Below are 25376 nucleotides of genomic sequence, written 5' to 3'. Positions count from 1 at the left end.
TGTGTTGTCCCTGAGCTTTTTTTTATTAAATGTGGTGCTCTACCAGTTGAGCTACCACTCCATTTCTGGCTTTTTGTTAGTTAATTGTAGACAATTGAAGCCATCAGGAAATTATCATTTGAGAGGGTGAGAATAAACGAACTACGTTTCTTCAGCTTTATTGCTCAACCAAGATCTTCATATGTGTTATCTCATTTAACCGTCATAGCAATATTCTGATATCGGTATTATTTCCATTTTATTCATAGAAAACCATCTTGAACAGCTTATTTGCTTGAATAAGGCCACGTGGCTATTAAGTTAATGCTTGTTTTGTAAGTCTGTATCTATGATAAGAAAGTACTACACTTTCCAAGAAAAAAAATAGGACTGTCCTATTTCTTGATTTGCTGTTAGAGAACTGGCCTTTTACTTCATTTATATTTTCCAAACAAAAATTACCCCATGGTATATTAAGAAAATGCACTGTCAACCACAGTATATCCCATTTGAAATAATAGGACTAGAGAAATAAAGCAAACATCTGTCTGGAAGTGGAGGTGTGGCTCAAGTGCAAAAGTCTAGCAAGGATAGGAGGCCCTAAATCCCAATCCTATTACTATCACACACACACAGGGCTCAGATTTTTTATTTGGCTCAAAACTGGCATTCTACAACTTGAGCCACAGTTCCACTTCTGGCTTTTTTTAAAAAAAATCTTTTCTGTTTTGGTACTAGGGATCGAAGCCAGGGCATTGCACTTGCTAGGCAAGTGCTTTGCCACTACACCCCAGCGGTACGTCTGGATTTTTGACAGCTAATTGGAGAAAATAGTTCTCAGATTTGTCTGCATGGGCTGACTTAAAATGGAGATCCTCAAATGTCAGCTTCCTAGATAGCTAGGGTTATAGGTGTGTACCACCGGCACGTGGCTCTTAATGCTGGTTCTTATTTATTTCCTTTTTCTTTTTGCATTTTTTCATAATACATAAATGGGAATCAAATTTTTAGAAACATGCATGTCTTTTGTAAATATAGAAATGAAGATTCCACTTTGGAATCTTTGTAATCAAGCAACAACATAAAGTTCACTCTCACTGATTCTAAACTCAGGTTGCCTACTTTCCAACGTTTAGTTATTCTAAACAATTTGTGCTTCTTTTGATTTCATAATTTAAAACTGTGTAGGTGCTGTCAAAGAAAGTTTGGGATTTTCTTTTTTTTAGGGCGTGAATTCAAGGACTTGGCATTGTCCCTGAGCTTTTTTTTCTTTTTTTTTTCTTTGTATTTGCCAGTCTTGGGCTTGAGCTCAGGGCCTGAGCATTGTCCTTGGACTTTCTCAAAGCTAGATCTCTACCACTTGAGCCTCAGCTCCACTTCAGGCTTTTTTCTACGTATGTGGTACCAAGGAATCGAATCTGGGTCTTCGTGCTTGCTAAGCAAACACTCTAACACTAGGCCAAACTCCAAGCCGAGCTTTTATTTTTTTTTTAAGAATTTATTAACATTGATTTTTACATCATGTTTCAAATGATGTGTTGAACAAACAAGTATTCAAGAAGGGAATCTCTATATACAATCACGGACACTTAGTTTTTAGAACATAATCAAAATTAGACTAAGGGTTTGTATATCATAGATACATATTAATCTATGTAATAAAACAATGTCTATAGAGTCATAAGTTTTTTTTTTTGCCAGTCTTGGGCTTCAGCTCAGGGCATGAGAACTGTCCTTGGGCTTTCTCAAGGCCAGAGCTCTACCACTTGAGGCACAGCGCCACTTCTGGCTTTTTTCTATGTATGTGGGACTGAGGAATCGAACCTGGGTCTTCGTGCATGCTAGGGAAGCACTCTAGCACTAGTTCAAACTCCCGGCCCTAGAGTCCTAAGTTTTTATGTCTATGTAGTTGTGTTTATACTTCCAGTACCATCCCATAGCATTGGGTATGCAAATATTGAGTCCTCGCTCTTGTACTGTTTGGATCTAATAGCCACATATTAAGGATACCATGCGCCTTTTGTTCCTTTGGTCTTGACTTGTCTCACTCAACATGATTCACTCTAGATTCATCCACTTACCTGCAAATGCCATTATTTTATCTTGTCTGTTGGCTATGTAGAATTTCATTGTGTGTGTGTGTGTGTGTATATATATATATATATATATATATATCACCTTTTTTGTATCCATTCATCTGCAGTAGGGCATCTGGATTGTTTCCATCACCTGGCTATTGTGAATAGTGCAGAGATGAACATAGCTGAGCAGGTGTCCTTATCATATCTTGGGTTATGGTGTTCTCAGGATAGATGCCCAGAAGGGTATGGCGGGATCTTAGGGAAGGCCAATTTTCAATTCTTTAATGAACCTCCACACTGCTCTCCAGAGTGGCTGAACTAGTTTACAATCCAACCAGCAGTGCAGTAGGGTTCCTTTTTCTCCACAACCCCGCCAGCACAATCTATTCAATTATTGGTGCTGGCAAAACTGGGCAGCCACATGTAGAAAAATAAAAATTGACCCTAGCCTTTCACCATGCAAAACCATTAACTCAAAGTGGATCAAAGACCTCAATGTCAGACCGGAAACTGTGAAACTGCTACATGATAAAGTAGGAGAGACACTGGAACTCATAGGCACAGGCAAAAGATTCCTGAACAGAGTCCCAGGGTCACAGCAGATTGAACAGAGACTCGATAAATGGGACTACCTAAAAATAAAAAGTTTCTGTACAGATAAAAGCATAGCCACAAAAGTAGAGAGACAGCCAACCAACTGGGAAAAGATATTTACCAATAATACATCAGACAAATGCTTAATATCCAGTATCTACAGGGAACTCAAGAAACTAATCCCCCCCCCACCCCAAACACAACAAACCATTCACTAAATGGGCAAGGAAACTAAAGAGAAGCTTACCAGAAGAAGAGATTAAAATGGCAGAAAAGCATCTGAGAAAATGCTCATCATCTATGGTCATAAAGGAAATACAAATAAAAACAACCCCAAGATACCACCTTACCCCAACAAGAATGACCGAGCTTTTTTTTTTTTTTTTTTTTTTTGATGAAGGCTAATGCTCTACTATATTAGCTACATCTCTACTTCTGGCTTTTTGGTGATCATTTGGAGAGAAGAGTCTCATGGACTTTTCGGTCCAGGCTGGTTTTGAAGCAGATTTCAGTCTCCTGAGTAGCTAGTATTATATGTATGAGCCACCTGAGCCTGGCTTGTATTTCTGCTAAGTTATACCTTTGAGATTTTAATTTTATCATAATATTTATAAACTTTGGACTGTATTATTAATTACATATTTCAGAATGTATTCAGTATGCCAAAATTATAGGCAAAACCTTTATTCATTTATTTATTTATTTTTATTGTAATTAATAGAAGGGTTACAGTTGTATTCACCAGACAGAAAGTGCATTACTTCATACACATTGATACCACTCCTTCTCATATTTTTGTCCCCATTTCCCTTCCCCACCCCTCCCAAAAATCTTGTTTTCCCCCCTTCTCTTTCCTATTTCAAATAAACAAATAAACATGTATATACATTATACCAGGTAACAAAGTCAGATACAGTAACAATATGAGATTAAGCAAAGGGCAACAAAGAAGAGAAATAACAGTACATTAATATCAACAATCACTTATGATAAAGCTCTTGTTTCATATCCTAGAGACCCTTTCATTTCGTCTCATCAATAATGTAGGATGTGCTGGATTTTTTCCAAGGTATATTCCAATATGAACATTTTATAGCTCATCCTTAATTTTAATAAAATTTCAATTTCATAGGATTAGGATGTCATTTATGCTTCAAAAGGAAAGAACAATTTTTATGTTGTGAGTTATAATAAACACATGAATGGCTTCATTGTGATAATTGAAACATATTCCTTTACATTTGTAAAGTATTTTTAAAATATAACATCTTGCCAGGCGTGGTGGCTCACACCTGTAACCCTAGCTACTCAGGAGGCTGAGATCTGAGGACTGAGGTTCAAAACCAGCCCAGGCACTAAAAGGTCTGTGAGACTCTTGTTTCCAATCAACCACTAGAAAACTGGAAGTGGTGCTGTTGCTCAAGGGGTAGAACAGTAGCCTTGAGCCGAAGAGCTCAGGAACAGTGCCCAGGCCCAACAACAAAAAAATAGATAAATAAATATAGCATCATATTGGACACTTATAATAATAACATTTCATTATTTATCCTCATATAATAAACTAACAAGGTAGGCTCAAGGAGAAAAGGAGGTTTGTGGAGACACATAGCTAACCCATGAAAAATCCATAAAATTCAGTTCCATTCTGAAACATAGAAAGCAACCTTTGCATGCATTTTGTTTAATTTTTTTTCACTACATCAAGCTGCCTAGATAATTTTATCTAGGCTTAGAATTAATGGAACATATATGGAAAATTGATAAAAAAATAACTACTGGGTTTTTAGGAAATGGAAAGACTTAGAAAAAATCAAATTAAGTGAAGTAAACCAGACTCAAAGGAACTTAGGCTCAATGGTTTCCCTCATTTGTCATAATCGGTAGAAACCTTGGGCTCTCCTACAGAGATTTACAAGAGAGCAAAACCTTGATACATAAGGCCATATAGTATGACGCTAATTGAAAGGATCTCTAGGATATAGAAACAAAAGCCATATAATGAATGATTGTTGTCCTTAAGGTACTATGTTATCTCTCAGCTCTTTTGTTGTCCCTTGGTTATCTCATGTTGTTACAGTATCTCACTTTGTTATCTGATATATCGGATGTATTTGTATTTGGTTATTTGAAATTGGATAGGGAAAGGGGGAAAACAAGATGGGGGGGGTGGGGGGAGGGTAATGGGGACCAAGACATGTGAAAGGGTATAAATGTATGTGAATTAATGCACCTTCTATCTGGCAAATATCATGTAACCCTTTTATTAATTACAGTAAAAAATCAAAAAATTTTGGCTAAAAATATGAAATAAACTGATTCAAGTCTCTAATTCTAGAGACTCAGGAAGCTGAGGTCTGAGGATCTCAGTGTGATGCCAACCTGGGTAAGAAAGTCTGTGAAACTTAACCTTATTAATTGCCAAAAAGCTAGAAGTGGAGCTGTGGATCAAGTGGTAGAGCACTAGCCTTGAGTAAGTAAAAGCTCAGGGACCCAGGTCCTGAGTTCATATGTTACAGGACAGGCACCAAAAAAAGAAAAGCAAAGAATAATGAAAACTGTTTACATTTCTTTCAAAATTTTGTCACATTTGAGATCAAAGCTATGAACTGCACACAAAGTAAATGGTACAAACCAGTTCAAATAGTTTTAAAACAGGAACATGCAGGCATACAATAGAAAGAGAAACAATGAAGGATTAGCTGTATGAGGATGTCTATTTATTTAAGGATCTTTTATCACATTCCCTGTATCATTACTGGTTGTTGGCAACTGCTATCCCCTCATTTTTTCCTTCTTTGTGCTTTCTCCTTTGCTTCCCCCTAGAAGTTTAACTTACCAGCCAGTGAATATAGTTCTTTCTTGCTATTGGTGTCATTACAACAATTACCAATTAAGGTTGTCCCTAAACTTGTTAAGTATACTAATTTCAGAAAATGTGTAGTTTTAGGAAGTTGCTGCATTAAAATTTTAAAGTCCATTTTTATTGTTTGACAAATGGTTGTGGTAGAAGTCATTCAGTTGTTTATTAACATGCTAAAGCTTTAAATCAGATCCAACAAAGGAGATCTGGGTATATTAGTTTCAAAGACACTTGAAGATATATATTTATCAAAAAATGAGCCTATAAGGAGAGACCCAGCATTCTGCAAATAATAGTTTTTAATAAATATTCATTGATTTCATGGGGCATACAGCCTAACTGGAAACCTTTGCATGTATTTTGTTTAATCCACTGTTTTATAATATTTGGTATAAAATTCTTTTACTTCCCTGGTTAAATTTACTCCAAAGTATTTTATATATTTAGATGCCATTTTAAATGGAATTATTGTGTAATTTCTTTTTTAGATTGCTCATTGATGAGGTATACTTCTGTTACGATATTGGTTTTTGTAGTCTTGCTGATGATATTTAATCTATATGCATAGGGGATATTGATTGTGTGTGTGTGTGTATGTGTGTGTGTGTTGTGATATTGTCATGGTTTGACAGCAGAGTATGCTGGCATGTTAGAATACAATAGGAGGTTTCTCATCTATTTTTTCCTGAAATTTAAAAACTACTCATGTTAATCTTCTTTGAATATTTCATCTGTGAAGCCATTTGATCTTAACCTCTTCTTTTTTGGAAGTGTTCTATGTTTTTCATTGGATCAGTTTGGTTTTCAAATCTCGTAGTTATTTATTGATCTTTAGTTTAATTATTCTATCCATTATAGAAAGTTGAGCATTGAAGTCTTTGAGTATTATTGTAAAATGTACTAATTCTCTTCAGATAGTAGGAGCCTCTGTTACATCGTATATAAATGTTTTCTTTACTTTTTGAAGAACTGGCATTTTTTACCAATGTACAAAGTTCTTGTTTCTTTCTTTAATTTTTTTATTGTCAGGGTAATGTATAGTTTTTTATTAAAGAATTTATTAACATTGATTTTTACATCATATCTCAAATGTTGTGTTTAACAAACCAATATTCAAGAGGGAATCTCTATGTACAATCACTGACATTTAGATTTCAGAACATAATTAAGATTAGGCTGAGGGTTTGTATGTCCTAGATACATATTAATCTATGTAATAAAACATGTCTATAGAGTCATAAATTTTTATGTCTATGTAGTTGTGTTTAAATTTCCAATACTTTTTTTGTAATGGGTTTTTTCAATTACTGTTTTTATTGTTATTAAAAGGCAGCATGCAGAAGGATTACAGTTATCTAAGTCAGAAGGGTTACAGTTGTCTAATGGTTACAGTTATCTAAGTCAGGTAATGAATACATGTCTTTCTTTTTTTGTATTGATTTTTTGCTATTTCTTTTGTTTTTGTTTTGCCGGTCCTGGAGCTTGAACTCAGGGGCTGGGCACTTCCTTGAGCACTTTTGCACAAGGCTAGCACTCTGCCACTTGATCCAGAGCACTACTTTTTGCTTTTTTCTGTGTATGTAATACCGAGGAATCAAACTTGGGGCTTCACATATGGTTAGTAAGTACTCTACCACTAGGCCATACTCCCAGCCCATGAGTACATTTCTTTTGGACAATGTCACTCATTCTGTCTAGTGACAGATCATGGAAAGATTCTCCATGTTAGATTTCTTAACTGATTATATATATATATTTTTTTTTCCTTAGTCTTTATCTGTATTGAACCCTGTGTTTTATCTATATTTTCTTAGTCCTTTTGAATTTTTTTGATATCAGCTCATAAATTGCTGTGTCTTTAAAGTTAGGCATTGACAGCTTGTTGTGTCTGTTTAATTATATATATATTTCATTGATTGCTCTTTATCCTTCTCAACTTATTGCAGTCATTTTGTGTTGATGGAAGTTATTCATTTAACCTTTGCACCCTGTTTTTCTGGAGACATCCTTCACCATCCTTAGCCCATTCCTACTACAACTATTACAATGCTAGCAGGTACCCTGATTAGGAATCACTACAACAGATACTGCACTAGTTTGCAGCAATTTAGCTATGAACACCTGTATAGTACTAAGTGGGAATATAAAACCATTGTACAAAGCTAGAGGTGATATAGGAGAGGACTTGAAATTCTATCTTATTCTGGCTTCAAATGCAAGTGTATATCATGATGAACCTAGGGACTCAGTATATGGATACAAGTCTAAAGTTCAAGGCCATGAGTGTTTGTCCAATACTAGATTTTACATTGGTAATTGTGATATAGAGTTCTAATTCAAAGTTCTATGTTTACTTCCCTCTTTTTCCTCCAGAAGAATGGTATATCGCTCCATATTGTATTCCTGGAGTTGGAGGAGAGATGACAGGTAATGTAAAGCTCTTCTTCCTTCTCTCTTCAACCTGTCTTTTCTTAGGGTGCTAAAACCAAGTACTGTGAACTCTAGTCTGATTTTCTTGGTTCAAGTGTAGGTATATTCATGTGTGAACGAAATCAGTGCTTTGTTGTTGTTTAGTAGTGGTGGTGGTGGTGGTCAGTCCATCGTGAGGCTTGAACTCTGGGCCTGGGCGCTGTCCTTGAGCTCTTCAGCTCAAGATGGCTGCCCTACCACTTGAGCCACAGTGCCACTTCCGGGTTTGTAGTGGTTTAATTAGTCTTTAGTGCCGGGGCTAGCTTTGAACCATGATCCCCAGACCTCAGCCTCTTGAGTAGCCAGGATTACAGGCATGAGCCAGCATGCCCGACGCGAAATCAATATTTCTAAGTGGGGATGATTTCCAGAGGGTCCAGTTCTGCCATATTTCTCTGCCTTCCCATTTATTTATTTATTTATTTATTTATTTATTTATTTACAGTCCTGGGGCTTGAATTCAGGGCCTGGGCACACTCCTTGAACATCTTTTGCTCAAGACTAGCACTCTACCACTTGAGCCATAGAGCCACTTCCAGCTTTTTCTGTGTATGTGATTCTGAGGAATCCATCCTAGGGCTTCATGCATGCTAGGCAAGCACTCTTCCACTAAGTCACATTCCCAGCCCTTCCCCTGTTATTTTTAGATCTGTTATTAGTGCTTAGCATGGGAATAAGAATTAGCATTATCAATTTCTAATGATTTAGTGTGCATTGTTTCCAACTTTACTTCAATAACTCATTCCCAGCTTTCCAGGAGAGAGCCGGGAAAATTGAAGGCTTTGTTACAAGGTAAAGTAGAAGATCCTGTGGTGACAGATGGCTAAGTCTTAATGCAAGGAAAATCCATACATTCCACAAGCCTTAAACCTCGTGCAGGTATTTGTGAGACAATGAGAACTCTGATGTAGAAAGCTAGCATCAGCTAGCATTGCTAGCTTGCAATAGCAAGATATCATCTGAAAAAAGGGACTATTTGGAGGAACTGAGATACTCTAGGAGCCTAAAATGAAAAAGGTTCATGATTCAGGGTGTCTTTCAACAGCCTGTCGCAAGATTTGGGTATGAGACAGTCACTGTAGTAGTTGAGGCAAACGAGGGACCCTGCAGCTATTTGGAACTATACCTGCAGCCTGGATGGTGGCAGCATAGGGTACCATTATCAATATGGTGAAACACTAGCAGGAGCAGAACAGGGCACCAACAAGAATGTAAAACCAGTACATGGAATAGAAATGCCTGCATACCTATGTCTTTTGAAGTTTCATTCACAAAAGCTAAGCTGTGGGATCTCTTGATACCCAACAGCCAATGAATGAAGAAAATATGATATATATATATATATGCATATACCATGGAATATTACTCAGATATAAAAAACTGAAATCATGTCATTTTCAGGAAAAAAAAATGAATGGAAGTTGCAGAGTATTGGGTTGAGCAAGAGAAGCCAAGCTCAAAAGGCCAACTATGGGGCCAGAAATGTGGTCAAGTGGTAGAGTAATTGCCTAGCATGTATGAAGCCCTGGGTTTGATTCCTTGGTACCATATACACAGAGTTGGAAGTGGTGTTGTGTCTCAAGTTGTAGAGTTCTAGCCTTGATTGGGAAAGGTCAAGGACAGTGCCCAGGCCCTGAGTTCGAATCCCAAGACTGCCAAAGAGAGCCAAGTGAGTGTTTTCATTCACTTGTGGAATCTAGACCTAAAATGATGGTGGTGATGGTGGTTGTGATAAAGAGACATTAAAGTAAAAGCAAATAGCCTGATGTTGTTACTTGGAGAGGAAGTGAAAAAGGGAAGGAGTTGAGACTAAAGTATTCTCTCTCTCTCTCTCTCTCTCTCTCTCTCTCTCTATATATATATATATATATATATATATATATATGAAGATAACATAATGAAACCCACCAAGCATTGTTTTTAAAAGGGAGAGGAATTTTTAAGGGAATTAAGAAAGTGGTAAAATTGTTCAAAGTACATTGTATACAACTATGCAAATACCATAATGACACCCTTCATCTTATTAAAGATTTTAAAACCGGGGGGGGGGGGACAACATTTAGAAGTGAAAATAATGCTGGGTTTTATGTTATTCTTTCTAGTTTCCTTACTGATTATCATTTCTTTCCCACAGCTTCAAGTTACTCCCTAGGGCCCTTTCATTTCAACCTAAAAGCCTCATGTATCAGGGCCCACTCTAATGGTAGAGTGCTTGCCTAGCATGGATGAAACCCTGGACTCGATTCCTTGGTATTAGATGCACAGGAAAAGCAAGAAGTGGTGGTATGGATCAAGTGGTAGAGAACTAGCTTTGAGAAAGTTCAAAGACATTGAAAAAAAGAAAGACTCCATGCATCATTTCAAGTAGAACAGTCTGCAAGAAACTCTCAGATTGTTTTTATCTGGAAGGTTTTTAGTTAACCATCAATTTAAAGAGATAGTTTTGCAGTATATATGCTTCACTGACACTTTTCTCAGCACTTTAAATATATCTTCTCACTGTTATTTGATTTCCATCATTTCTGATGGAAAACTGAATATTAATCTTACTGAAATCTTGTAATCGACAAGTCACCTTTCTCTTTCAAGATTCAGTACCCCCCCCAATAGTTTGGTTATTTTGTGCTTCAGTATGAATATCAGTTTCTCCCTGTTAAAGTTTGTTGAGCTTCTTGGACAGGTAAATACATCATTACGTTTGGAGATTTTCTTTGTTGTACAAGTATTTTTTCTATCTTTCTCTTTTCTGGGTCTTCTATCATCTATATTTTAATCAATTTAGTGGTTTTTGCATAGGGCCCTTTGTGTCTCTTTAGTTTATCTTTCTACTCTTCAGAATATATCATTTGAGTTTTCCTATCTTTATGTTCTCCTATTCTTTCTTTCACCTGATCAACGTACTCTTGAACCTCCCTAGTGAGTTATTCCATTTCATTATTACAGTTTGGGCACTAAAATTTCTAATTACTTTTTAATCTAATTATTTTTTACTTTTGTTTCTTCTTTCAATGAATTTTTTGTGCATGCCCTGGATCCTGAAATCAGGGCCTGGGCACTGTCCTTGTACTTTCTCAAGGCTAGAGCTCTACCATTTGAGCCTCAGCACCACTTCCAGCTTATTTCTATGTATGTGGTACCTTGGAATCAAACCTGGGACTTCATGCATGCTAGGCGAGCACTCTACCACTAGGCCAGACTCCCGGCCCTGTCTTTAGTTTTTAACTCAAAGCTGGCCCTCTACCACTTCCAGCTATTGGGGGATTAATTTGAGAGAAGAGTTGCACAGGCTTTCCTGGAAGGGCTTGCTTTGAGCTGTAATCCTCAGATCTCAGTTTCCTGAATACCTAGGATTACAGATATGAGCTCCAGTAGTACCCTGCTAATTCTTTTTCTTATTTAAGATGTATTGGAGTATGTGAGTTGTACAAATGGAGACTTCATTATGATATTTGCAATACATTCTTACAATGTACTCTATCAGACTCACCCACTCTGATTCTCAATCCCCTTCTAAAAGAATTTCAACAACTTTCATTTTCTGTATTTATATATACATGTAAGTTACTGTGACTATATTCAACTTCATTCACCAACACTGTCCTCCTCCTTCCTACCAATACCTGCCTTCCCCAAAAAGGCCTGTTTTACTTTCTTACCACTTTGATTTGCTTGTTTGTTTTTGATCTGTCATGAGGCTTGAACCAAGGTCCTGGGTGCTGTCCCTGAGCTCTTTTTGCTCAAGGCATTCCACTATTTTGAGCCACCATGCCACTTTCAGTTTTCTGGGGATTAATTGGAGATAAGAGTCTCAAGGAGACTTTTTAGCCTGGGCTGGCTTAGAACCAAGAACCTCAGATCTCAGCCTCCTGAGTAGCTAAGATTAAAAGCATGACCCACTGACACCCAGCTCAGCCTTGTTTTTGGTTAAGAATTCATTGTACCAAGGGATTTCATTGTGGTATTTTAGATATGTATATATTACATTGTAATCAGAATATCCTAATATTTTTCTTCATCCCCAGCTCCTTATTAATCAACAAATATCATTATTGAGATGACTTATGACATCTTCATACACAGATGAAATGTATTTCTTATATGTATGTATATATGTCTATACACACGTGTGTGTGTGTCTGTGTGTGTGTGTGTGTGTGTGTGTGTATCCCTTACATCTAGCCTTCACAAATGAAGAAAAAAATGGAAGTTTTAACTTTTTGACCTTGGCTTGTCTCATTCAGCATAATGGTTTCCACTTCTATCCATTCCCTTGCAAATAATAGGATTTTAGTTTTCCTTATAGCTAAGTAATATTCCATGTACCATTTTTATCTATTCACTTGTGAACAAAACTCTAATAAACTGTTACCTTTCTTATATTAATTTACTTTCCTTCAGAAATCTGACTAACAGTGGCATGTTGAGTCATAAGGTATATCTATTTTTAGTTTTATGAGAAGCCTCCATACTGATTATCACAGTGATTGCAGTAGTTTACATTCATACCAACACTGTATATGGATTCTTCACTAGTACTTGCTGTCTTGATTTTCTGGACAATTGCCATTCTGACTAGAATAAAAAGGAACATTAGTGTAGTTTTTATTTTTCTTTTCTTTTCTTTTTTGCCACTCAGGCGCCTAGGCACTCTCCTTGGACACATTTTGCTCAAGGCTAGTGCTCTGTCACTTGAGCAACAGCACTACTTCTGTTTTTTTCTGTATTTGTGGTGCTGAGGAATTGAACCCAGGGCTTCATGCATGATAGGTTAGCACTCTACCACTAAGCCACACTCCTGGCCTTAATTTTCATTTTCTTTTTTTTTAACTTTAGGAATTGTTTTATTTATCTGGTAATTACTGTTCACAGAAATTTATACTTATTTCACTCTCCATTGCTACTTTTTCAAAGCCCAATTTTTTTCCCCAACATCAGTTTATTTATATGAAAAGTGATGATATTGGATTTACCTTTTATATCTAATTTGCTTTGATCCGCTAATCCTGACTATTGGAAATATGTCCAACTTTTTATTGTAATTAATAGAAGGGTTGCAGTTATATTCGCCAGATAGAAGGTGCATTACTTCACGAACATTTATACCTCTTGTCATGTTTTTCTTTATGGCTAAGATGTTGATGTTTTTTTTCATATATTTTTAGCCTTTTGTACTTCTTATGAGAACTGCTTCTTTAATGTGTTTTCCTTCATTAATTGTTTTACTTTGTGAAGTGCTTATATGCTCTGGATAAATAGTCCTTTATCCATTGAATAGCTGGTGAAGACTTTTTTCATTATGTGGGTTGTCTTCTGGTTATGATCATTGTTTCTTGGTTGATCATTCCTTTGAAACTGAGAGAAACGTTGGCTACCTGTCCTACAGGGAGTAAAGGCTGCAGATACCGTGGACATTTGTCTATATATACAGCTTCCCTTCCTGAGTTTTCCTCTCTTCCTATAAAGTACACAATGGAATTGTACTTATCCATTAGAAAGGATGATACTGTAAGGATGATTTGTAAAGAAATGAAAATGCCTGTAAAATTATGTTAAATGAAGTAAGTCAGCCTCAGAAAGACAAAGAATGCATGCTTTCCTTTATATGTGGAAGCGAAATTTAGCTTTTAAACTTATGATTAAATACATTGGGTGATACAAAAGTGTATGCAAATATATTAACTGAAATATGGTAGACTCAAAGAAGAATTCAAATAATGTAATTCCTTAGAAAGGCAACGTCTAATTCATTTCAATTGTGTTACCACAATACTGTGGTTGTAATTTTCTTTGGGTATTAGATTGTGTTTCCTGGAAGAGCTCTGAAGTTTATATTAAAGAAAGTTAAAGGTCCCCCAAAAAAGAAAGGAAAAGTCTAAGTTCAGCCAAATAAAACAGCAGGAAGCAGGTACTTGGAAGGAATAGGGTGGGGTCGAAGGGAAATGGGTAGACAAATGATGAGAAAAGTGGGAGAATGCAGTCAAGAATCCAATGTACATGCTACAAAATTAAGAGGTATAGAAGGGGTGGGTTATGAGGGATGACTGAGAATGTTGAAAGGGGTGACTGGTCAATATATATTGTGTTCATAAACTGCTTTGTTAAATGGCAGCGCCTTTGTGCAACTACTTAAAGATAATAATACAAAATAGTATAGAAAATGGGGTCAAAACAAAGTCCAAATTGAGCTTGGGAGCACCCATGGTGCATGCCTGTAACTCTAGCTACTCACAAGGCTGATATCCAAAAGAGTGTGGTTCAAGGCAACCCTGAAGAGAAAAGAGGTTATAAAATTTCAGTTCCAAAAATAATCAGCAAAAAGTCAGCCTGGAAGCATAACCTAAGTGGTAGAGAGCCAGGTGAGCAAACAAAGAAAGGCCTTGAGTTCAAACTGTCGTACTGACTTGGCAAACAAAATAAAAATGTAAGTCCAATTTTGGGCCTCACTGCGAGTCCTATATATTTCTCAGTAATTCAATTCTCTGAACTTCATTAAAGCCATTGTCCTCCATAAAATGGTAACGTGTTTCCAAATATTATTGTACTACATTGAAACATGAACTTGGTATTTAAATGTTATATATGGTTTTATATATATAAAATGCAAGGCTTCATGTTTGTGCAGCTTGCTTGTTAGCCAGGGACTGTACCACTTAAGCCAGGCCTCCAGTCTGGCACTTTGCTGCTTATTTGGGATGGAGTCTTTTGGCCTTTTCTGATGGCCTGCTTTCAAACCATTTCACTGATCTCACCTTCTTAAGTAGCTAGGATTGAAGGCATGAGTCACCCACTGGTGACCCAGTAGCAAACATTGTTTAAGGGGATAGAAAAATTTATTAGAAATGAAACATGGCAGAGAAAGTGAGCATGCAGAATAGATACATCACCAAAAGACTACACTTCAGCACATCTTCAATCATCTTGTGCAGTCTTTAGAGACACAACGATTGGCCTCAGCTGAGCAATCTTTTTGAATCTTTGTTCAAAAAGTCCAAGTTTGAGATTACGTCTCCCATTGAGCTATGTGATTTAGTAGATCTGGGGTAGGATACAAGAGCCTTAATTTTTTAATAATTTTTTATTTCAATGTATAGAGGGTTATAGTTATATTCACCAGATAGAGGGTGCATTACTTCATGCACATTGATATCCCTTCTTATGCTTTTGTCCCCATTTCCCTCCCACCACCCACTCCCCTCATTTTTTCCCTCCTATTTCAAACAAATAAGTAAACATCTATATAATATACCAGATAACTGTAACAATATGAGATTAACCAAAGGGTAACACAAGAGAAGAGAGAAAAACATAATACATAAAGAATAACAGTCACTTATAATTAAGCTCTTGTTTCCAGGTCCTGGAGGTCCATTAATTTGGCCTCATCCTATATAGCTATATGGCTTTATGTATCTAGGTTTTCCATAATTGTAATCCTCTGCTAGGAGAGTTTTAGATGTGTACTAATTATTACAGATGAGGGAAACCATTGAGCCCATGTTACTTTGAGTCTGGCTTACTTCATTTAATATGATTTTTTTCCAAGTCTGTCCATTTCCTCACAAGTGATGTGATGTTGTTCTTTCTGATGGCGGCATAGAATTCCATTGTGTATAAATACCATATCTAGTTGATCCACTCATCAACTGAGGGGCATCTGGGTTGGTTCCATATCTTCGTTATGATAAGTAGTGTTACAATGAACAGTGTTGTGCTAGTGGATTTAGTGTGTCCTTGTTTCTGGACCAATGGGTAAATACCCAGAAGTGGAATTGCTGGATCATAAGGGAGCTCTATTTTTAGCCTTTTGAGGAACCGCCATACTGCTTTCCATAGTGGTTGAATGAGTTTACACTCCCACCAACAGTGTAGTAGTGATCCCTCCTGGCCACATCCCCGCCAGCATCTGTTGTTGTTGGATTTCTTGATCCTGGCCATTCTAACTGGATTGAGGTGGAATCTCAATGTTGTTTTGATTAGTATTTCTTTTATGACCAGAGATGTTGAGCATTTCTTCATGTGTCTATAGGCCATTCTTAGTTCTTCTTCAGAGAAGACTCTCTTTAAGTCTTTGGCCCATCTTTTAATGGGATGATTGTTTCTTTGGAGATTTGTTTTGGAGAGATTCAATTTTTTGAGCTGTAGATATATTTTAGATATGAGGCCCTTGTCTGTTGTATGGTTAGTGAAGATCTTCTCCCACTCTGTGGGCTTTCAATTTAACTTGCTAGCTATGTCCTTTGCCATACAGAAGTTCTGCAATTTAATGCAGTCCCATTTGTCCAAGCTATCTTTAATTTGTTTTGTTTTGGGGTCTTTATTAAGAAAGTTTTGACCTATGCCAAGGAAGCCTAGTATATATCCTATTCCTTCTTGTAAAGTTCCTAGGGTGTCTGCTAAGAGCCTTAATTTTTTAACCAATATCCTAACTTATGATAAAGGCAATCAAAAGGCATACTTAGAAGAACATTGTTGCATGCCTAGCAGTAGGGCTTTTCAAATTTACCAAAGATTTCTTTCAAAGTAAATTATTCTTCTGGGCGCTGGTGGCTCACACTTCTAATTGTAACTACTCAGAAGGATGAGGCCTGAGGATCATGGTTCAAAGCCAGCCCAGGTAGGAAAATCCTTGAGACTCTTATCTCCAATTAACCACCAGGAAACCAAAAGTGCTTCTGTGGTTCAAGGTAGGAATGCGCTAGCCTTAAGTTAAAGAGCTCTGGGACAGCACCCAGGCCCAGAGTTCAAGCCCCACAACCCACTGAAAAAAAAGAAATACATATTCAAATTCAATAGATTTAGAATTCAGCCTTTCAGTGGTTCACAGGTGATTCTTATGCTACTAATCACATTTTAAATAGCAAGTTTCTAGACCTTATATGATAAATGCTTTGTGTTTTTTATTTTACTTTTTTGCCAGTCCCATGGATTTAACTCGGGGCATGAGAACTTGGGCTTTCTGAAGGCTGGAGCTCTGCCACTTGAGCCACAGCATCATTTCCGGCTTTTACTATGTGTGTGGTGCTAAGAAGTCAAACCCAGGTCTTGGTGCATGCTAGGCAAGCACTCTACCACTAGGCCAAACTTGTTGCCCTTTACTTTGTTTTTAAGGGGGTTTTTTATCCTAGCATTTTTTGTAACACATGGTCTTTCTACATAATCAAAGCTGGCCTCAAAGTTGACAGTCTTTCCTGTCTCTGCCTCCCTAGTGCTGTGATAATAAGTGTGTGATTCCACAACCAGCATAGAACATTTTGTTTTTTCTATGAGCAAAAACAGTATGTCTTGATTTATGCAAAATATGCTCTTTTTTTCCAAAGTCAAATATTTTCAGAGTAGTTTAGTAAGTATGAACTTTGCTCCCTGGACTCATTTTCATCTTTTGTGAGCTGTTTACAGAGGCCTTTTATCCTGTCCTTCTGGATTTTAAACATACTTTCAGGTTAGCAAAGCTTTCCTATCAAGGAAGGTACAATTTCTCTGACAGATTATGCTATTCTATCTGGAGCTAAAATAATGTATATATATTATCTCTAGTGTTCTACTGTCAGATGTGTGTCTTCCTTTGGGTTATTGATAGACAATCCAAGTCTTTTTTTTATAAATGAAGTCATTATTTTTCCTTCTGTATGACCATCTTAGTGTTTCATTTTTTCAAAAGGAAATGGCAGCTGGGAGATGGTGGTTCATACCTGTAATCCTAGCTACTCAGGAGGCTGAGAGTTAAGGTTCACAACTTGAAACCAACCAAGTCAGGAAAGTCTGTAAGAGTGCTATGTCCAATTAACCAGCAAAAAAAAAAAAAAGAAGTAGAGCTGTGGCTCAAGTGATATAGCTCTAGCCTTGAATAGGAAAGTTCAGGGGAAGTATTCATACTCTAACAATTACATCTCCAATAAAGTTATACTGTAAGCTAGCTAGTCCACAGAGGAGCACCAAGTAATAATAAAACAGCTCAAAGGAGTGGGTCTGAATAGAAACAAATATCAAACATTGATCCCAGAAATCATTCTGTTAAAAATATGATTAAAATTTGATAGGATTCATTTATAGAGCAAAATTTGCCCCCAGGTTACTGTTGACACCAATAAAACTAATCTTCTAGTAGTTAGTGAAGTCAAGCAACAAAAACTAACCAAGGAAAAAGAGAAGATATTATCTATTGTCATCCCAGAGTTACTACAGACACATCCAAAGTCAATTCTCCTTGGAAAAGCAATATCAGAGGTTCTTCATTTGGGAATAAAAGATTGCCCAGACATTCAGTAAACAAATCAAATAGCAAACTGCAAAAGCTAATCAGTACCCAGAGTTGCTACTATATATCATCAAAAATCTCCAGTTTAACACAAACTAGAGACCTGCAAAGGAACAGTAAACTATGACCTAAATACCAGAAGAAAAAAATACACAGAAGGAAATGGGAACTTCCTATGCGATAAGCAGATAATGAATTTAACATAAAAAGCTTCCACAGTAGTTATTTATTATGGGTTGAATTTTATGCCTCCCCCTCCCAATTCCATTTATTGAAGTCCTCGTTCAGTAGTTGTTTAACTTTAAAAAGCTTCATTTCAGATAAAATTAGTTACGATAGGCTCATACTGGAATTAGTTTTGGCCCTATATTCAATATGTGATGACTGGTGTTATGCTGTCACAAAATAAGGAAATTCACAAGCCATGAGTCATACCTACAACAGATCCCTCCATCAAATCTTTGAAAGGACCATAAATTCCAGGAAATGGAAACAGGAGGTTTGTGTTCCTGTTTTGGTTTTCTTTTCTTTCTGCTCTGTTTGTTTGTTTATCTGTCTTTGGGAGGGTAAGGGGGCACAGAAGTGGAGGGACAAAGATGAACAAACATGGCAGTGATACTGACTAGACACTATGTTGAAAATTATACAACTTGTGTGTGGAAATAGGAGGTAAAAACTGAGGGAGAGTGAGAGAAGGGATGAAATTATCAAAAAATGTATTCATTCCTGACTTATCTAACTGTAACCCTTCTGTACATCACCTTTATAATAACAATGAAATTTTAAATGTATGCTTCACCTTTCTTAAATGCAAGTGTATACATAGTATTAAAGGAAGTATATAGAGGGAAGGAAAGGAATATGGATAGCATTGTGATATTCTGCGTTCATCCCTAGCACTGAAAAAAAAATAATTGCTGATAACAATGGATTGTTGAATTTGTAATATAGATAGTCAGATAGATAGATATATTGGTAGATAGATAGATAGATAGATAGATGGATGGATAGATAGATAGATAGATAGATGATAGATAGAGATAGATAGATTTGACAGATGTGGCTATGTTAGTTTGTAACATTTAACAAATATACATATATGTATATATATGTATATATGTATATATATATGGAATAGAAATCTCTAGGAGTAATGTTTCTATTTATTGTTGTAATTAAGCTAGTTTATACCTCACTCTACTCACTCTAGTATTATACCTTAGTCTAACCTAACATTATATGGTATATATGGCCAATCCATATGTAAATGAAAATAGTTTAAAGAAGGAAAAGAGATACTTAACTGCTGTGTTGTAAAATAATCAACAAAAGCCAGATGTTGATGGCTCACACCTGTAATCCTAGCTACACAGAAGACTGAGATCTGGGGATCACAGTTTGAAGCTAGCCCAGGCAGGAAAGTCTGTTCCATTCTTATTTCCAATTAACCACTAAAAAGCCAGCAATAGAGATGTGTCTCAATGGTATGGTACTGTCCTTGAGAAAAACAGAGGACTGGCACAAAACAAATAAAATAACAAATGCAAAGAAAGTGCAAACAATCAATACTAAAATAAGGATTTTTTTATTGTAATGTATAAAGGGATTACAGTTATATTTGCCAGATAGACATTTTTAAAAGATAGTTGGAGGGACCAGGAGTGCGGCCTAGTGATAGAGTACTTGCCTTGTATGCACGAAGCCCTGGATTCGATTCCCTGTACCAGATATACAGAAAAAGCCAAAGTGGTGCTGTGGCTCACGTGGTAGAATGGTGACTTTGAGAAATCTCAAGGACGTTACCCAGGCCCTGAGTTCAAGCCCCAAAACTGGCACCACAAAAAAGGAAGTTGGAATGAAGTGACACAACTGAAAAACGAAGGTACAAATAATTAATGATTAGGTTAAAAGGACAATTAGGGCTTATTATTAGGATTCAGTATCTTCTAAGACATTGCAGCTCCTATTCCCTGTTGCCTCTGAGTAATTCTCAAGTGTTATCATGAAGGTTTGGGTTATTATCCACACTTAAGTTGATGACTTCAGACATCATGGCTACAATACCCTAGCCACCTCTCCAAGTTTCCCTGGTCATTGTCTCCTTTTTCGTTTTAGTCTACTATGAAGTTTGAATATGAAGACAGAAAAGATATAATATACTCAGTCTACTCATTTTGCCAAGCACTTGAATCAGAGACAATCAAGAAGGAATATGTGCAAGTAATGGTAACTGTATGGGATTCTCAGGATACGTTTGTTGCTATTAGTCATAAGATGCTATTTTTCTTTACTATAAGAGTAGGCTGGGGCAAGTCATGTAGCCTTGTGGTAGAGTGCTTGTCTAGCATGCACAAAGCCCTAGGTTCAATTCCCCAGTATCACTTTTAAAAAAAAATGTAGAAGTGGTACTTTGGCTCAAATGGCAGAATGCTAGCCTTGAACAGAAAGTGTCCAAGGACAGTGCCCAGGCCCCAAGTTCAAGGCCAAAGATTGGCAAAAAAAATAGGATGACAAAACTGTACTTTTCCACATTTTTTTCTAAATTTTTTCCTATAGGTTTTCATCAAAGGAGGTGGGGAAATAGCACCACGAGAAAAAGGAAAGAAGGGCAGGAGAAGTGAATGGGAGAGAGGAAAAAGAACTACATCCATTAATCATAGAAGCACACACGTTCTGCTGGGTGTGGTGGCTCACACCTGTAATCCTAGCTACTCAAGAGGCTGAGATCTGAGGATGGAGGTTCGAAACCAGCTCAGGCACTAAAGACTGTGAGACTCATATCTCCAATTAACCACCAGAAAACCAGAAGTAACATTGTGGCTCAAGATGTAGGGCGATAGCTTTGAGCTAAAGAGCTCAGGGAAAGCACCCAGGCCCGGAGTCAAAGCCCCACGACAAAAAACGTACACATGTTCTGATTAGAAGCCACTTTCACAATAGCTCTACAGCTATCACTAGAAGCCAGAGAATACACATGTACACGTACAGCACAACTACTTTAGAAGAGAGCATCTTCTGAATCATATGAGCCAGATTCCCGACATGAATGTTAACTGATCTTTTTAATCTTGTTTAATTTTGTTGGTTTGCTGTGCTGGTATCGGGCTTGAACTCGGGACCTGGCTGCTGTATCTTAGATCTTTCCAGTCAACGATGGTGTTCTATCACTTGAGCCACATCTCTACTTCCAGTTTGTTTGTTTGTTTGTTTTGGTCAGTCTTGGGGCTTAAACTCTGGGCCTAAGCACTGTCCTTGGACTTTCTCAAACCTAGAGCTGTACCACTTGAGCCACAGCACTACTTCAGGCTTTTTCTATGTATATGGTACCAAGGAATCGAACCTGGGTCTTTGTGCATGCTAGGCAACCACTAGGCCAAACTCCTGTCCCCTCTCTTCCAGTTTTTTGGAGAGGAGTCTCTCAGACTTTCCTGCCCAGTCTGGTGATACTCAGATCTCAGCATCCTAAAGACCTGGATTATAGGCCTGATTCATCCGCCCCCAGTGCTATATTATTTTTTGTTGTTACGATAAAAGTGATGGAGGCTGGGAATGTGACAGTGGTAGAGTGCTTGCCTAGTATGAATGAAGTCCTGGGTTTGATCCCTTAGTACCACAATAAGCAGAACAAGATGGAAGTGGTGCTGTGGCTCAAGTGGTAGGGGTTAACCTTGAGCAAAATAAGCTAAGGGATAGTGCCCAGGCCCTGAGTTCAATCTCCAGGACTGGCAGAAAACAGTGATATACAGAGGGATCACAGATAAGTCAGATACAGAGCACATTTCTTTTTGAACAATGTCACCCTTTCCCTCAGTCTCTCTCAGGTTTTCCCTCCCAACCTCACCCACAAGTTTGGTTTTCAGCATAGTGTGTAGTGAATACCACTGCTGTATTTGTTCACCCTTTGTCCCTCCATTTCTGTGCCTCCACTTACCCTTCCAAAGACTGATAAACGAACAAATATGGATCTTCTTTTATACAGAGAGAATAGAACGTTATCTTACCTATGGCTTCCCTGTCCTTCTAGATGGTTGATCACTAAAAAAAAATATTTTCTACTAGGAAGAGATTAAATCCAATATAAATTAAGGGTGCAGTCATCAAGATAGCTATATGTATGAACAACAGAGTATGGCACCAGTGGCTCATACCTGTAATTCTAGCTACTTGAGAAGCTGAGATGTGAGGATAATGGTTTGAAGCCAGGTCAGATAGCTAAATTCATAAGACTCTTATCTCCAAATAACCAGCAGAAAAGCTAGAAGAGGAATTGCAGCTCCAGTGGTAGAGTGCTAGTGTTCAGTGAAAATGCTAAGGGAGAGCAGTAGGTCCTGAGTTCCAGCCCCAGTTTCTCTCTCCCTCTCCTCTCTCTCTCTCTCTCTCTCTCTCTCTCTCTCTCTCTCTCTCTCTCTCTCTCTCTCTCTCTCTCTCTCTCTCTCTCTCTCTCTCTCTCTCTCTCTCCTAAACATATACACACATTGCACTTTGAATTTTCTCAGAGTTACTTTATGTGATCATTTTTGGTTTTGGAAATCAGTAACATTTGAAAGCCTGTTTGCTTCACAAGCATGTGAGATGTGAATAACTTTGTGAGCTGATTTGCCTGACATGGTGAATTGGAGGTGAGCGATGTAAGTCCTAATAGCTCAACCCTGAGTTCTCAGTTGTGGCAGTGATGATGTGGCCCCATTGATTGAGACCATACATGAAAGCACTTCGACAACTCTAACATGCAAGACAAACGTAAATGTTCATATGTTATTTTCTGTTACCAAACTTGCATAATAGCCCTTATTCTTGTTGCTATTCTAAAGTAAAATGTGTTGGTTTGATACTGTGCAGATTCGTATTCATGCTCTTTAAAGCTACTTCTGAAAATAGTGGTCCAGTTCAGAAAGGAAAATCCAGGAAAAAAGCTTAGTATTCTAATAATAGGGGAATTATAATCAATTACAATTTACCTGAGATATCCTACCAAATTCCAAACAGATTATTTTAATGCATATTTTTATGCTGTCCCTGAGCTTTTTCTATCAAGTATAGTTCTTTACTGTTTGAGCCACAACTCTACTTCCAGGATTTTGTTGTTGGTTTTTTTTTTTTGCTTTTTGTTTTTTTGCTGGTTAATTGTAGCTAAGAATCTGCCCAGGCTTGCTTCTGTCCTCAGATGTCAGCCTCCTGAATAGCTAAGATTGCAGGCATGAGCCATCAGCTCTACATGTTTCTTTTCTGAGGTTCACTTTTATGAAAAAAAATGCTACAAGATGGAAGGAAGGACAGCTCATCTAATTAGATGTCTCTAAATCTCCATCAAAGCATGCATTTCTAGAACACCATACTCAAGTGACAGCCACCCAAATATAATCCAGACTCTCCTATTCTATACTTGATTTGACTACTGCTGGGCAGCTGTAGCCTATGCAGTTTGGGGGCTTTGGGGAGCATTTTTAACTGTTTTGGATCAACAGATATGGCCAGATATTTGTCTCCCCATAGGCTATTTATTGAGAGTTTGGACAAGATGAAATGAGAAATATCATAGATCTGAAAGACGTTTTTAGGAAATTCTTCTGTGAAAATTAAGTCTGAAATGCATTGTGTTTCAAAACAAATGGAATGAAGCGAGAGAGAGAGAGAGAGAGAGAGAGAGAGAGAGAGAGAGAGAGAGAGAGAGAGAGAGAGAGAGAGAGTCATGTAGAAGTCTTATCTTTTTGGTTTGCTGATTCCCTGAGGGAAACTTCCCTTTTGGAAGTTTTCTTTTTGCCTGTATATTTTCCTACTTTTTATATTTTCAGATACCACTTTGAAATCATTTAATCATATTTTTAGTATTAGGTCTCACTATAGTCAAGACTGATCTTCAACTTGAGATCCCCTGCCCTCAATGTGATAGAATTGCAAGCTATGACATCATTCTTACTCATATTCTCAAGCACGTTATAGCAACTCTACTAACTACAACTGAATATTTTGTTATAATTCTCTGTTACTTTTTTTTTGCCAGTCCTGGGGCTTGAACTCAGGGCGTGAGCAATGTCCTTGGGTTTTCTCAAGGTTATCACTCTACCACTTGAGCCACAGCACCACTTCCACCTTTTTTGTCCCTACATGGGGGCCATGTGCCAAGGAATTGAACCCAAGTCTTTGTGCGTGCTAGGCAAGCACTCTACCACTAGGCCAAACTCCTGGTCTCTCTGTTTCTTTTTTTGTTGTTCAAACCTGATTCTCTACTACTTTAGCTATACTTCCATTTTGACTATTTGTTGGCTAAATGGAAATCAATCTCACAGACTTTCCTGCCTCAGTTGTCTTTCATCTGTGATCCTCATATCTCAGACTCCTGAGTACCTATGATGACAGGTGTGAGGCATCATCATCTGCCAGTATAATTTTTTTTTGCTATTCTTGAGGCTTGAACGCAGGGCCTTGGCACTGTCCTTGGACTTTATCAAGGTCAGCGCTCTACCACTTGAACCACAACACCACTTATGGCTTTTTCTATGTTTATGGTACTGAAGAATCAAACCTAGCATCATGCATGCTAGGCAAGCACTCTAGGACTAGGCCACCCTCCCCGACTGACAGTATCATTTTTAAAACCTAAGTTTTCATGCATGCCAGGCAAGCACTCTACCACTTGAACCATAGCACCACTTCTAGCTTTTTCCATGTATGTGGTACTGAGGAATCAAACCCCGGTCTTCGTGTATTCTAGGCAAGCACTCTACCACTAGGCCAAACTCCTGGCCCAGAAGTAGGACATTTGATTGTTTTTATATTCTCATCCACTAGGGTATTGCTTAGCACATAGGTGACACTAAGTAAATGTTAATTGATTAGTCAAAACTAACTCCAAATACTATATCCTTCCTGAATTACTTCCTAATCTCTCATTTATTTATTTATGTTTTTGATGAGGGATGGTTCTTGGGGCTTGAACTCAGAGCCTGGACCCTGTCTCTTAGTTTTTTGCTCTTAGTTTTTTGTTCTACCACTTGAGCCACAGCTCCACTTTCAGGTAGGCAAGTACTGTGCCATTTAATTGGAGATAGCTAATTGAGAGTAAGAGTCTCCATCTCAAGTACATTTATGCCTAGGCTAACTTTAAACCTTGATCCTCAGATCTCATTCTCCTCAATAG

General features: G+C 37.5%; 1 long non-coding RNA gene across 1 annotated transcript in view; it reads left to right on the top strand.

The window, feature by feature from the left end:
* Positions 1–20434, top strand: part of LOC150040986 (uncharacterized) — a 54019-nt gene extending 33585 nt beyond the window's left edge. The window contains exons 3-4 of the long non-coding RNA XR_016533755.1: positions 7888–7941; positions 20354–20434. This is a non-coding gene — a long non-coding RNA (uncharacterized LOC150040986). The remainder of the gene's footprint in view (positions 1–7887; positions 7942–20353) is intronic.
* The last annotated feature ends 4942 nt before the right edge of the window (positions 20435–25376 follow it).

This window comes from Megascapheus bottae, chromosome X (assembly GCF_031878675.1).
Source record: "Megascapheus bottae isolate mThoBot1 chromosome X, mThoBot2.hap1, whole genome shotgun sequence".
NCBI classification, from domain to species: domain Eukaryota; kingdom Metazoa; phylum Chordata; class Mammalia; order Rodentia; family Geomyidae; genus Megascapheus; species Megascapheus bottae.
This window is presented reverse-complemented; position numbering and strand designations above follow the sequence as displayed.